General features: G+C 28.3%; 1 long non-coding RNA gene across 1 annotated transcript; it reads left to right on the forward strand.

Annotated features, from left to right (window-relative positions):
* The first annotated feature begins 1,719 nt into the window (after positions 1-1,719).
* LOC132952073 (uncharacterized) lies at positions 1,720-5,230 on the forward strand. The gene is made up of 3 exons (XR_009665443.1): positions 1,720-1,889; positions 1,972-2,078; positions 2,836-5,230. It is a non-coding gene; the product is annotated as an uncharacterized LOC132952073 (long non-coding RNA).
* The last annotated feature ends 9,827 nt before the right edge of the window (positions 5,231-15,057 follow it).

Raw genomic sequence — 15,057 nt, forward strand, 5'->3', positions numbered from 1 at the left:
ATGTTGTGATCAAAATTTGAATTTTTTAAAAAAAAAATTAGCGGGAAATTTAGTTTTACCAATTTCTCAAACTTAAATACGAGACTTGGCTTTTTCGAGAACAGAAATTTGATCTAGAGATGTCACTGCATTGTACCTCAAAGATTTCAAAACGATACGACCCATATTAAAGGAGCTAATTTTTTTGATGTACATCCAATTTTGTGTTGTTACTTGTTACCTCAAATATTATATTAGAGTTAATTGACCTATTATTTTATAGGTTTTAATATTTTATTCTTATATGCCTATCGATTTACATTAATAAATAATAAGCAACACGCCTACTAGAATAAATGTGAAAAAAAGTTCAAAACAATTATTACTTAAAACGTCATACATACGTATACCATAAGGAAACGTCTGGTTATACGAATAATCACATATTGCGTTTTTCAACTTTTTGCTTCTCCGATTACGGGCGAAATAATGGTCGCACGTACTTCAACCATAGAGCCTTTTTAAATCCTCGTACACCAAAAGACAGGAATCTCGAGTTTCGTACTGATCAAACGAAAACCTAAAATCCAAAATACACGTAACTACGTAATTTTTTAAGTACAAAAAACACTTGAAAAATCATAACTCCCGAACCAAAAGTGGGATAACCTCGATCTTGGTATCCATCGATACGGCGCAAAGTCTTCTATAACGTCCGACTACGAAAAAAGGCTCACCGCTCCCGAAATCTAAGTGTCCGTACCGGAAACCCCGAAAAACGCAAATTTTAAATTTCCGAAGCCCCAAAAGACGGAGAAAAACGGCTCCTATGGTCTCGACACCTGAAACCGAATTTGATCACCGACCTCCAAACTATACAAATATCGAGTTTCAGAAACGTCGTACAAAAACTAAATCTTTTCCAAAATACAACTAGGGGGGGGGGGACTCCGGGATTACGTTTTAGAAGGGCCTAAACCGAAACGTTTGGGAACTTAAAAGTATAATATTAGCTTATGAAAACGTCATCAGCTACAACTTATAGATTTATTGAACTTTAAAAACTATTACATATTTATACGTTAGTTCGCATTTGGTAATTACGCCGGTAACATACAACTTTCTATGTCAGTAGTTTTCCTAGAAGTAGTTACCTATTCATATAATCACATCGATAATAAATCTATTTAGTGTTAAACATGAACAATTGTTTATATAATTGATGAACTCAATCATCAAAGTTTATGACGTATTATACGTCTCGAAAATGATTATAACTAAATGTATTTTGTCATAAATTATAATACTTTAATATGACATGTCCTGAAATTTACTAACGCTGGACAATAGGTATAAACGTATTGAGAATTAGTAAATGACAGATATATAATATAATATTAGCTATTACGTATGTACTCTATTCAGAACTATTGTGGTCGTCTGTTTGTGGATGAGATTAATCCCACATAGGAGAACGAGAAATGGTGAAATCTAAAGTTTGTCGATGGAGAATATTATGGAGATTCCATTTAAATGGTTGGTGTAACGAATTTTCCAGTTGTTAAATAGAGAGCTTACAAAAACCATAAAAAAAACCAAAAAACCATACTAAATTTGCTTTATCAAATAATCATAGATTTTAAATTATGATAATGAATTATTAACATGTGTAACCATTGTTCAGGTTGTAGATGGTTACCACTTCAAATGTCAGCAAACAATAATTGAGGTTATGTTCAATTCAAATGTAAATAATAATTATTCGTTAATATTTTGTTAATTTTTATTTAATTTATTAATTATTTAATTTTTTTACATTTTTTACCTTTTATACAATATGTTTATTATTCACTATCGTGTGCACTGTGCTGTTACAAATTACAAATTTAAACAGTTCACCTTAAATTTTCGTAAGTCGTACATACATTTTGGCTACTAATCTGCTTGCCTATTCTTTAAATTTTATGTTATACGACAGTGTATTATTTCTAGGTCAAATGTATCTACAAAGAATTAAAATCATTGCAAATCCAAGTTAAACTTAATATGCCATTTACAAGTTACAACAATCACATTCAAACCTTCATAACTCAAATCATGTATGTTCTGTATAGTATTAAAATTCCTATAATGTATTACTTATTGGTGGTGATACATCTGAAACAACTTAACAGATACATTAAAATGATAATTATTTATCTTACAAAGTTGCAGTCAGATGTGGATTTAATATCTGATATTTTGTAAATGTTTAGGGCCATTATCATAGCTGATGCTTAAAAATAGGTATTGCTTAAGCTGTACCTACTTATGACTTAAACGAGATTCATACGAGACTTTAGCCTAAGAAAAGAAATAGTGTTACTTAAACTAAGGATCGTCGAGACCTGCATCAAGCATTGCTTTTAGTTACTATAGCTGCTAACCTAACCTGTTTTTTTATATCACAACTTTTTTAGTTTTTAAATTACCAACATTTACTTAAGCAATACTTATTCTTAAGCATTGACTATGGTCCTTAGTGTTAAATTTTATAGTAATGGTTAATGATGATGGAGTTACTAATTATTCATAATATTAAAAAGTTTACATGTTTACCTATATTGTTATTTTTTATTTTTCTCCATAAGGCATAGATAATAATAAATAATACAAGTATACACTATAGGTTCACAACTATAACACAAGGATGTTTGCTATATTATATATTGGGATACACTATGTGTTGGGACTATGAATAATGTTGATTGGTTACTATTTTACCTTCATTGATTTTTTATATGATATTGAGCCATTAAATGAATACTATTTTCAAAATAATTTAATTAATATAGTTGTTTTTTTTTCCAATTTTAGTAAGCAAGATACAGTAACTGGTGTATGCATGTACCCAAGCCATGTAGGAGATTATTCTGTTTGGAAAAACTTCTTCTGAAAAAACTGTTTCCACTAACAGTTCCACATGGCGGTTTACGAGTAATGACCAAAATAGGCATCTAGCTTCAACTTCTGTGTTCACCCTTGAAAGAACGTCATTAAGCTATACCACATAGAGTTGGAAATACCGTTTCCGGATATATGCCGGTGTATTTATTTATATATAATAATATTATGTTATTCTGTAATCCGTGACCTGTGCCACTGTGGTTAAGGCACAACTAAATAAATTGGGTGCCATGAGTAGAGATTTAAATTCTGCCTTATTAATATTAACACCTTAATAATAATTAATGACATTAAAACGTTGCACCTACCTATACTCAAGGACAAGGCCCTAATATTATATATTATATATATAAAAAATGAAAAATAGATTATAATAGTGTAATAACGTAGAATAAGATAACATATAAATAAATATATAAATACGGCTCCTGCCGATAGTTATATTAAAATAGTAAAAGTTAGAATTGTAAAAATTACGCTATTACCTTCCTCCAGATGTTCAGAGGGTTCTCGAGATCGTATATTCGAGAATTATATCAAATACACCGTACAATATGATTTTATGGAAAAAAGCACATAGAACGTATTGACTGCAATCAACATAAAATATTATATCATATGTCTTACCTGATTCGCAGTTGTTCGTAGACAATATTGTAAGAGTTTTAGGTTTTAGATAAAATAAAGTACTACTTCAGATACACAAATTGAATTAACGAACGCACTGATTATTGTTTGCATAAGAAGTCCAGTTGTCGCTCGTTGAAATCGGTTTCTTTGGTACTTGAGAGGTTGTTACTTCGGTGGTTGGTGCTCATGCACTGGTTTAAGGGACGGACGCGAGGATGCTGACCAGAGAGTGGAGGGTGGCTTTGTCACTAACTTATTGTGGGCCTGGGAACTAGATTATTCTTTGGCGTCAGCATAAAATAAGGTCACACACATCCTACGTAATATTGTTATGAGTGCGTGTCGAATTATTAGTTGTCGTTGTCAATGGTTTTATTTGATGCGACCGATTTCTACAAGCGACAGTCTGGCTGTTGTTTATTAATCTGTAAAATTTTAGTTTATTATAATGGTGTGTGAGCATATCATTACAATAAAATATATGTAGATTCTAGATGTCTCGTTCACAAAAATCCACGCTATTTCTGACACTTGATATACAAAAAATTCCTATATTATAAAACTAAATTACAAATTACAAAATCTAATAAATAGATATTACAAATAAAATATTGAAAAAACAAACAAACAATTTTGTATTTTTTGAAGTTAATATTTTTACTGTAATTGAATTCTTCTTTAGGGGATTGAAATTTTTCTTATTAAAAGATACAATAAAATAGAATAAGAAACGGTTAAAATGTAATTTAAGAAACAAATTTTCATTTTCAATGTACTAAAATAAAATTTCCCTGGTTGGTTGATTGAATTTATGTTTAAATATTTACCCGACTAAAAGATTAAATATCATATCACATCAGTACATCACTGTCCAGCCAGTTTCAAACCATATTACTCTATTGATAAATACCTGACCTTTGATTACTAAACATGGTTTGTTAGTTTAAAATAAATAAAAAATTTAACTAAATAGATACTTGGTGTGTAGATAATTGGGACTAATATTAATTATTATTTCTTTTTACTTAACTCCATATAAGATGTAGATGATTTTTATTTACTGTGTTTTTAATGTGTCAATAAACTAATTTTATATTATTTAAGTCAAATTTGATGTATAAAAACCAAAAAATAGAAATGGTGACTTCTTGTATACTATTTATTATTTAGATTCTTATAATAAATTATTTTGTATTCATTTAATTAATTTTGTATAATTATGAAAAGAACAAACTCGCATTAGACTAATGATTCAATTAAATAAACTCGTCAGTGGTGGTCACGAATAAATAAATTATGATTCTTATGATCAAATGATTCACTGTACTGTCTGAACCAGTTCATTTATTTGAAAAAAACGAATCAGTTAATTAAAGACAACTTGTCACATCTCTACAGTACTCAACAGTGTATTCTTCACTTCATACTTCTTAAGTTATATTTGTCTATTTAATGTATATTTGAATGTATTTTTTTTTGTTTCTATTTATTGATAAACTTAGACGAATATTATATTTATATTTTAAATTTTAGCTATATAATTTTTTTTAGTACATATATAAAATCTTAGTTTTATAATTTACACATTACTTATGTTTGTATCTTATGTAACTATGTACCTTATACATAAAATATATATAGAATTTAGACAAGTAAATGCAATTTTTAAGTCTTATACTGTTTATATATTATGATGAATTTACAATTGATACTAATATGTATGCATGGGCGCAAATAGCATTTGGGGTGGCTAACGCCTTACTTTGATAATATTGAATAAGCTTAAAACAAAATTTAGGAAATGTTTGAGGAGCTTATGTATGTATGGACATATGTAAGTTTTTGAAACTGCATTTAAAACAAATAACTGTTGTGGAACATAAAATTAATAGCAATACACCAATATTCTTCAACATATGTCGCATCGTATTGTTATTGGAAATGTAAGTCACTCAATCATGTAATATTTTATCAAAAGTTAATCAAGAATAATCAAAATTATTATGAATTCTGTGTTACAAAGATTCACTAGATGTGTCATGAACAAACTATTTTAAGTTTTTGAGCATTCAAGGTTTTAATGTGTAACTTTGGTGGGTAATGGGTAGCTCCAATATTTGTTTTTTTTAAATTCGGATATTGATAACCTGTAGTTATAATTGATAAGTGGTAGTTAGGTTTTTAGCTATTTTAAATTAAGATTTTTGTATTTTTATGTGGGAAACGCTGGTTAGGTAAAACTAAAAATATTTTTATGCGGGAAATTTATGTTTCTAAGGTTGGCATAACCGATCTCCCGAAATTTGATTTTGATGATATCTCGCTGTTATCAAAATCGGGAAAACTGTCCTAGCCCCCATTTTATAAACTGGTGTCCATAAATAGTGACAAAATCAAAGCTTCTTGTCAAAACTGTCACAAAGTAATTACTGCGTACACTACTTCAAGTGGCAACTTATTAAGTCATATTAAGGTAAGTTTTTATAATATATCTCTTAATAAAATATTTTTTCAAAATTGTTCGTAAAATCAAAAAGAATGTAGATACTAGATAATTCCACATTTTGAATTTAGTCAAATTGGATTTATGAAATTATAGGTTTTAAATGTATTTTTTCGTTTATATAGTTAATATAAGTGTTTTATATACTTTTACCTAGGTATTTAAATTTATTATTAATTTTCATATTTGTATAGAGCCAACATTCCTTTTTAATATCAAAAGTTGAAGAAGCAAGAAAGAGAAAGGCCGAATCAACAATTGCGTCTGCCTCTCTTCAACCTAAAATATAATATAATGTTTCTACCAAAAAAGTGTCTAAGGAAAAGGTAATTTAACATTTAACCTCATCATTAATTATATTAATATTATTTTATAATCTTTTCTATTACACATTGGACACAGTATAATTTAGTTTATATTTTATAAAAAGATTCAGATTAAAGTAAATAACTAATTTTCAATGAGTTGGTCTAACCCTCCTGAAATTGCATAATATTAAATATTTTCAACATTTAGTGACCTAACGGCTAACTCATATTAAAACTTAACCAAAGGTAAGTGGGTTGATGCTTTATAGATGGTTTAAATGGGAAGAATTTATATATAATAATATTATTTTCCTTAGAGAAGATTTTATAAAAAAAAAAATGTTGAAAAATAGTTAAAACTTTAATGTATTGTTCCATGTAAAATCACATTAGTGCGCCTCGATAACAAAGTGTCCAATATTAAATTTAAATTGATTTATAGATAAGTAAAAAAAAATATTTTGTTTCAGATAAATGAGTTGGTGTTTAATTACATAATTAATGAAATGAGACCTTTGATAACATGTAAAAAACATAGCTTTCGAGAATTAATAATGGGACTTACTGGAATTAAAGATACTTCTATTTTACCAAACAGAACTCAAATAAAAGCTCAATTAAAATCCAGGTATGCATTATATGTGCAAATGATTACAGATTTAATACAAAAGCATAATTATATTTGTACAACTGCGGACATTTGGAGCTCAAATAATAAAAGCTTTATGGGTAAATATCTAATGATTTTTTTTTTAAATTATATTGTACCTCCCCTTACCTAGTAAAACTTCCCTATAATAAAAATATTAATTTACAGATTATAGTAACTGTACAAAACTTAAATTATTACCTATCATAAAAATTAATTTTTATCAACTTGTGAATAAGTAATACTTAATAACAATTTTAACTATTTATAGTATTGTTGTATTCTGTTAAAATTTTTTTTTAATTTAAGAAAAATAGAATACATAACATTACACATAAAAAAATATGCGATTTAAAACTAGAACTGTTACAATGAATTATTATTTTTAATCTACCTCATTAAGCAGTGCTTGTGGCGAGGTAGATGAATTGATAGTATACCTACAATATAATATTTAAAAATAAAAAATGAGAAAATTAACTTTAAATTACTTTAGCAATATTTAAAATATTTAAACTCCTATTTAATACACAAGTAAGTCTATATTACAACAATAAGTAAAAGAGTCAAACGTCTCTTTAGTGAAGCAATCCAAGTATTGACACACCGGAGAAACCGTCTAGGAGATAAAACATTTGAGATGTTGCTATGTTGCAAGTCAAAAAATTAAACAAGCCTGCATTATTTTGTATGTTATTTTAATTATTTATGTTGTGTTGAATAATTAATATTTTCAAAAAGAATAAAGTTTTATTTACTTATTTTAATTTATAGTTTAAATATAATATAAAAAGTCTATAAACCAGTTTTTTTAAACCAGAAAATATATGTCAAGTAGTAATTTATTATTAAATACTTATTAGTATTAATTCAACCATGATTTTGTGGTAGATGTATTTGTCATACACTGGAAATTGGTACTGTATGTCTGTATGCTCAGTATATATATTTTATACTTATATTTATTCATTAATATATTTTTGATACAAAATTAACCTTTCAGATTTGCTTCTCTTAATAAATTACTAAACCAAGAATCCAATAGCATGTCAAGCATTAATAAAAATTAACAACTATAATAATATAAACATCTAGATGAAAATTGAATATTCTATCTTCATATTAATCTAGATATTAATTTAGCTAGTAATCTAATATGTATCTAGATGTTATTTTTGCTATCTGAACTCAACAATGATGATCATTATTAAACTCATCTCCTTTTGAATGTAATACAACACCCTGTTGTAGTGTTTTATCTTGGGTCTGTATATTTAATGACAAACAATTTTGTTGGTTTTCACCATAACTTTTGACTAAAATTGTATTATTGTTTCTCAAGTATGCTGGACGTTTTCCTTTCTTCCTCCAAGTTTCTGGAGTATTTAAATGCAGGTTGTCCTTGTCATTATCAGCTTTTTTTTATGGCACATATACGTTTAGGTATTTGTAATTCAACCTGTCTAAAGCATTGAGCTTCATATTGGGTTATATTTTCAATAAACCTACCACATTTCATTCTTCTTTTGCCTGCTAAAATATGATTTTTCATTAAATTAAACCAACTTTCTACTGATGCATTACTCTGGCGTTCTTCCAGATGAATAAGAGTAGTCATAACTTTTGTCCACAGAGGTATGTATGGCACATTTTCAATAAGGAAATGTAACAAGTACTCTTCTGAATACATATTATTAACATCTAGGTGATTATGATCCTGTGAGGGAATATTTACTATTTTTTCACACTGTCAAATATTTGTTTAAAATCATGATAAAATGCAGATTTCTTTCGTTCGGCATAATATGAGGTATCAGTGGTTTTACCACAAGAGTAATTTTGATCGTCATCAAACTTTTCAATTTCATACTCAACTAATCCATTGTTTGTTTGTAGGTATGATTTCATTTCCATACTTGCTGCTTTACACATTTCCGTTGACTTGTCTGACAATATCATAGTTGACAGAAACTTAACCAATGTTTGATTTCTTCATAATTGTTCATTTCAAACACTAACCCAAAACATCTGGCTACATAAAACGCTGATTTTCATCATCTGGATAATACCGTTTAACATGGTTCAGAATATTTTTAACATAATGGTTTGTACAAGAAGTAATAACTACTGTGCTATAAGACAATGTTTCTCTTCCAGTTAATATTCGATGACACATATACAGGTATACAAATATTGTTTCTTTACCATTCCATGCTTTAGAAATACCATGCATAAAAGCCCAACTGAAATCAGTTACAACATTTTTGAAAGGCGGCCAGATAGGTACTTGGATCTTTTACAATTATTAGATCTTTGAAACATTTCAACCATTCTGTTACAGTTTCTCTATCATGCGTTGCACTGACCATATCAGTTATTGGGCATACAGTTTTAATTTTACCTATACGCACTACACAAGTATAATAATAAATAGTTAGTTTTGTTGAGTTCTTTGGAGGTCTAACAACTGATCCTGTTGAATCCACATAAATAGTTGTTAACACACCTTGTTTAAATACATTTTGAACTGCTATTGGCTTGCCCATGTTACATTGAAAGGCTCTTCTATACTTTCGGGAACTTTCATATTTAACCAGGGATGTTCTTTAGCCATTAAAACTACATCAAAGTGATAATTTTGGTTTAAATCCCCTTCAACTGTTGTTCACTATTCAGTTTCCTTAACATCAAAAGATATTTAATTGTTTGCAAATTTCCACATTCCATTACTTTAATAGGTGAAATTGATAATACACATTCCTGTCTATACTTAAAAGAACTTTTCTCTTTAATTTTTTCTGCAATCATTTTTTGCTCAGCTTCCCTAATTTGAGTAGTGTATCGAGCTTCTGGTTTATGATTAAAGTTTTTACTCCTACTGTAAACTTCAACAACTGCTTCTTCACCAGTAGGCAAAATGTATAGTTTGAACTTCTTACAGCCACCATGTGTACAATACATATTCAGCTTCATTGATTTTTCAGTCTTAATGTATTCTAGCTTTTTAATATACAATATACAAGTATATACTAAGAACCGTTTTGAAATTTACGATATCAAATTCTGGAAAATCGTAGCTTTCCGGGATTTGATTAAAGACTTTAAGAAGCAGGAATTTGGGGATACATCTATAAGCCTATATTATGCACAATTTAGTAAAATTATCCATAGAGTAGAGTCGATAATAGAAATAAATTATGATTAGGTCTCAAAAATCTTAAAAGAAATGAATATGAATGATGAGCCATTAAATATAATTGTATCTTATATAACAGACATTGACTAAATTATTATAATTAAAAAGTAAAGTGTGAATTATTATTGTGTTATAAATGTAAAAAAAATATGGACATGTGGATGCCACTCTGCTTTACAGTAGCTATAGGTTACAAGAAAGTCACTGTAATGGATGGTGTTAAATTTGAATTCAATGGTATAAAATCATTAAATACCAAAAACGATTCTGAGCGAAGACGGTCTGTCCGCCTGTAATATTACTATATATTATATACATATATATATTATGTTCCGTAGTGGGGACGACGTCTGACCGTCGCGAAATGAAAACTGGTCGCCGCCGAAGCCTGATCTTATTTGGAATAGAGTATTTTAAGTAAGTATATTTTATGATATTATTGTGATTAAATTAATTAATTTTAGTATTAGTATTTTAGTATTTAGACCCTTAGTCTATTACAGTAGGTCAAATTAATTTTTGCCAAAAATTACATTTGAAAACGTCATTGTGTGTAACACAAATACACAATACCTATAATATGTTGAGACGGCACGGTCGCAACGGACCGGCGTCCGTTGAATAATAACACGTAGAGTTTCTGGTGTTAGGTTTTGTTCTATATTTTACAAAAGTTGGTTATTTTACAATGTCGTGGTGGTTTTCCCTATGTATAGCCCTGGTTGTTAGGGGTGTAGGACAAATTGGAGCTTTGTAAGATAAGCGTATATTTGTAGGTACTGGCGGTTCGTTGTGTTATAAATTATAATGCTGTGATTTGATTGATGGTCCTGAAAAGGTCTGTTTAGCGAGTTACGACGAACGTACTGTTATAATATAGCACACATAATAATATGCTCTGAAAGTTTCATATATCCACAAATATAGCTTATTCTTAATCATTATTCTTAGTTTTAAATTTTTAATATTTTGTAATTTATCCAAATTTGAATTTAAAATGTCTGTAAAAATGAACTGTTTTCGTACTTTTTAGATTTTTTGGTTACAGTGTGAGCTATTTATGATAACCTTGGTTTCCTTAATTGTAAAAACTGAAGATTTTATAACTTTTTAATTACAATAATCGATAATTTTCGAGATTTTGATAAATGTTGTCAAAATTCAAACTTTAAATGCTTATAAACAAAAATTGTGCCTATGTATTTTTAATATTTTTTTTTTAACTGCATAATATAAGGACACTTGTGGTAATTAAATTGACCCAACAAATAAAATTTTACTGACATTTATAGAAAAAAATTAAAAAAAATTGAAGATTGAAAATGTCCGTAAACAGCCCAAAACGAGTGAAAATATTTTAAAATTTTATCAAGTATAGAAATTGATAAAATAAACATATTATGGTGTAAATTTAATTTATCTACAGTTATTGGGTTTTGAATTACAACAAAATAAGACATTTTTTACATGACAAATCAAGTGAACAACCAATGTTGTAAAAATTCGAAATTCAAACGCTCATAAAAATTGAATTCGACTTTCCGGTTGACATTTTTTTTTTTTTGATAAATGTAGACTAGCTTATGGGAAATTTTGTATTACATTTTCAAATCTTAGATTTAAAAATAAAATGTCTTATGAATTTCGATCTCAAAATAATTTGCATAATTTCATGATTTTTACGTATTTTGTCAAGATTTGAATTTTAAATCCTTATAAAAAAAAATTGTGACTGGTTTTTTAATATTTTTCAAATATCAGTGTAACAATATATTAGGAGCCTTGTATTAAATTTTCAAGCCTTTTTACCCAACATATAAAATTTTATTGACATTCATAGCAGTGGCCTAAGTATAAAAATCAACGTGAAAAACTTAAGAACCCTTTTCCTTTTCGGAATAAATGTAAAAGAAAAATGTAAGTTTATATGTCTTTAATGGTGCATTTAGTCAGTTATAACAGTTAAAATTTTACTTTACGATATTTTAAATTAGCAAAGTCGTCCATAATCTGCGTAACTGCTTCTCTATATAGCTTCTATATAATAACGCGGCATCCGACAGTCGTTCTTTCCCCATGCAATTTTTTAGACAGTTCTTTATAATTCTTAATTTTGAAAATGACCATATTTGGCTGTGGCTACCGTTACAGGTATTGTTAAAAAAATAATGAATAATGAACACACCTATCATTAGGTATCATTATAAAATCAATACTATTCTAAAATATATTACTCAAGTTCCATACTATATTTTAAAAATTAACTAACAACAAATGTTTTTCAGTATATTCAACCATATTCAATTAATGGCCAAATTATACCTTACCAACCAAAAGTGCAATCCAATGCAAATGTCTGAATCTCCCAATGTTGGTCAAGTAATCCAATGAAACGATGAAATTCAATTTGCAAGTCACAATTTAATTCGTCTGTCGATGAATACGAGCCAAGTGAGTTATATACAAAGTACACAAATCCTATACACATCGACAATGATTATGATTTATAGCATATAAAAATTAAAGTAATTTCTTGGTTTTATTGTAATATTTATATAAAATTAAAATTAACTCTATATTATATTATATAAATTTAGGTTTTAGAGACACTTCAACATTGGCTTTTACAGCGGGCATGTGGACAGACGGGGTTTCGTCAATTGCGCCGAATTTGGGATACTACCTGAATAGTATACATCTATTGCGCTGGTATTAAAAAGGTATATCAAAAAGGTATACATCTATTGCGCCGGCATAAAAAAGGTATATTAAAAAGGAATACATCTATTGCACTGGTATTAAGAAAGTTATATTAAAAAGTAAATTTAAATAAAAATAATATACATACATATATGACATACAAATTTATCTTTCTGATGAAGTGTCTTGAATCTTAATCTCAATCTAAAAAAATCAAATTAAAATTAGAAAATGTAGATATAAAAATAGATTTATATTTAATTACCTTATAATCATTTTTTGTAGTGGTAGCTTATCCGTTGTACAAATATACAAACATATCTAAATTTCCATTTAAATACTTGGATATATTATCTTCAATTATGGTTTTTTTGTTTTTTATTCTTATGATTTTTATTCTTATTTTTTTTCTCGACGCTATTTATTTTTATGTATTATTGAAGTTGAACAATTTTTAAAACTTCATAAAAACAAAAATGTTTGGATGTGGTGAGTAAAAATATTTCCCAAATGCTGAGTGAAACGACTCTCACGGGCATTTGTCGTTCTTTCGCCTGATATGTTACACGATGCCCAAATATACGGGGGGAAAGTTGCATCTTCACCAATATATGTATTAACAAGGTAATCACAAAACGTATCAATTCGTTCGTCCATTGGTTTAATGCTCATAAAATAAACCACGAAGCAACTGCCGACGTTTTCAGATTCAAGTAGTGGTAGGCCGAATATCCACTTTAACCATTTTTCAATGTCACTTGAATGATTTTTATATTCTTAAGATAAGCCTAAATTTTGGATTTTTCTCCACCATGATTGAGAGATGAAAATCGGCAACCACGTAATATTATATTCGGCCAAACCGTAAGAACAGCCTTATGACGTATGCTTTGCTCAAAATCTACAATGCAAATTTTTGGTTGAAAATGTACAGACAATTTCGATTTATATACCTCAATTAAACTATTAAATGCTTGTTCATAAATTTTAGTTTCTTTATTTGACAAAAGAAAAAAAACTAATGGAATATAATGACCGTTTTTAACTGTATGGATTGTGAATAATTGATAAAAATATTTGGGACAGTAAGAAAATGTCCCGTTCATAAATATTTTTTCTTGACTACAGAGAAATTTTAAATTAGCCATTGTTGAAAATGCCGTTATTTTGTTTTCAGAATCGTTTATTAATAAAAATTCTTCGTCTTTATTCGTAAGTGTTGGAATGCTAAGTAAAACTTCTTAGGTTTCTCTCAAATTTGTGGGCAATGTTTGAGTATTTTTTCGTCTAGCTCTATATAAATTTTGTCTTATATTTGAAATATCGTCGGTTTTAAGGTTGTTTGTTAAATGATTAGATATTTCCTTACTTATTATTTTTAACGGCTTTTCTGTTAAATCGTCCATTGCTTTTCTTTTCACCTGATTTGATATAATTTGACGTTCCAAGTTATTAGGAGGATGATGTTCATGTTTAATTTCTTCAAATAAAATTGTAGTTTTACCCTCATCTACGTAAAGCTTAGAGTTGCAACTTTTGTGTGCGCACCGCCATTTATGCCCTTTTTTGGTAAGTTCCTTATAAGAAAATTTATAATTTTGGTAAATAATTAGTTCTTTACCACGTTCACTTAATACTATTTCCATTATAAATTTAAGTACGAGCCACGACAACTAAACGAACGACTATACGAACGACGCGTGGAATTGTACTGCACAATACTATGGATTTACCTATAACCTAACACGGTCTTTGTCCACATTTTGTAATTTATTTTATCTTCAAGTAATAAAATAATATAATTCAAACTTACCTATGATATAGAATACGATATAGATATATTAGATTAAAACACATAAAAACCGATTTGTAGTTATAATAGAAATAGTATTATAGACGTTTAATAAACGTCGTTTATATATATTTAAGAATCGATCAGCGTAATTGACGTACACCATTTATTACATTCAAATATCGATCGGCGCAGTTGATGTATACCTTTTTCCTATCCCATAATTTTTCTTTCTTTACCTGTGATTTTCGGCGCAATTGATATATGCCCGGACAGGCATAATAAGTAGTTGATGAGTATACAGTAGTGCAACAGTCCTTGAAATTAGTTTGGATCAACCGCTAGAAACCTCAA

Source organism: Metopolophium dirhodum, chromosome 9 (genome assembly GCF_019925205.1).
Source record: "Metopolophium dirhodum isolate CAU chromosome 9, ASM1992520v1, whole genome shotgun sequence".
Lineage (NCBI taxonomy): Eukaryota > Metazoa > Arthropoda > Insecta > Hemiptera > Aphididae > Metopolophium > Metopolophium dirhodum.